This window comes from Crocodylus porosus, unplaced genomic scaffold, assembly GCF_001723895.1.
Source record: "Crocodylus porosus isolate Cpor-Errol unplaced genomic scaffold, CroPor_comp1, whole genome shotgun sequence".
Lineage (NCBI taxonomy): Eukaryota > Metazoa > Chordata > Crocodylia > Crocodylidae > Crocodylus > Crocodylus porosus.
The window spans coordinates 72,893,677-72,895,184 of NW_017728947.1; the positions used below are offsets into that span (position 1 = coordinate 72,893,677).

The 1,508-nt window shown below is 47.3% G+C and overlaps 1 protein-coding gene across 2 annotated transcripts in view; it reads right to left on the reverse strand.

Moving 5' to 3' along the window:
• The window catches only part of SLC25A21 (solute carrier family 25 member 21), a 432,824-nt gene that overhangs the window by 370,071 nt on the left and 61,245 nt on the right, over positions 1-1,508 (reverse strand). The window lies entirely within an intron of this gene.

Genomic DNA, 1,508 nt, shown 5'->3' on the forward strand with positions numbered 1-1,508 from the left:
AGCTTCTCCACATCCTTTTTGAATTGTGGAGCCCAAAACTGGACGCAGTACTCCAGCTGCGGCCTCACCAAGGCCGAGTACAAGGGGAGAAGGATGTCTTGGGATTTGCTTGAGAAGCATCTATGGATGCAAGCCAATGTTTTGCTTGCTTTACTAGCTGCAGCATCACATGGAAGGCTCATGTTCATCTTGTGGTCAATGATGACCCCTAAGTCCCTTTCATCCGTAGTGCTAGCCAGTGTGGCACTGAGGAGCTTAAAAGGATGCTGTGGGTTTTTCCTCCCAAGGTGGAGGACCTTGCATTTTTCACTGTTAAACACCATCAGGTTCTCGTCTGCCCATTTCCTGAGCCTGTCCAGGTCAGCCTGGATCACCTTCCTGTCCTCAGGTGTGGATGCTTTACCCCACAGTTTAGTGTTGTTGGCGAACTTGGCCAGTCGCTTCTGATACCAATGTCCACATCATTAGCCAGCGGATTATAATGAAGCCACGGCCACAGTTTGCTAAGAGGTGATCACGGGATACCAGCTAAAAGGATTTTTTGAAGTCAAGATATATGACATCAATCTCTTCTCCCTTGTCCAGGTGATAGGTCACTTGGTCGTAAAAGGAAATAAGATTGGTCAAGCAAGACCTACCCACAACAAACTCGTGTTGGCTATCCCTTAGAATTTTTCCATTGGCCAGTCTGTTGAGAATGGTCTCTTTGATAATCCTTTCTATGATCTCCCCCAGAATAGAGAGGTCAGGCTGATAGGCCCATAGCTTTCCGGATTCACTTTCCTCCCTTTCTTGAAGATAGGCACCACATTGGCCTTCTTCCAATCCATTTGGGTGATTCCTTCTATAAATCAGGTTGTGTGCCTCAGATATGCCCGTAAAAGAGTATTTATGATTTTCCCAGAGAACAATATACCTCTTAAATTCCGTATGTATAAACTTGACTGCTACTACTGTTTCCTTGACCCTCTTCTAGAATATAACATGTAACATGGAACCTCTGACAGGTTATCACTGGAAAAAATGATGAACTATTTCTTGTTTAGAATACGAGAGGGTCACACAGTATCTTGCACCCTCCATAGTTTCACAGTTAGTAGGGTCAGAAGGGACCTGAATAGATCAACAAGTCCAACCCCCTGCCATGGCACGAAAGAGTACTGGGGTCAAATGACCCTGGCAAGTTGTTCATCCAGTCTCCTTTTAAGGACCTCCAGGGTAGGAGCCAGCACCACTTCTCTTGGAAGTTGGTTCCAGATCCTAGCCGCCCTGACAGTGAAGTGACAACTCCTGATATCTAGTCTGAATCTACCAGCTGCCAGCTTGTGCCCACTATTTCTTGTCACTCTTGGTAGTGCTTGGGGGAACAGGGACTCTCCCAATGCCTGCTGGTCCCCCCTGACTAGTTTGTAAATGGCCACTAGATACTCCCTCAGTCTTCTCTTGTGGAGGCTGAACAGGTTCAGGTCCCTTAGCCTCTCCTCGTAGGGCCTGCCCTGCTGCCCCCT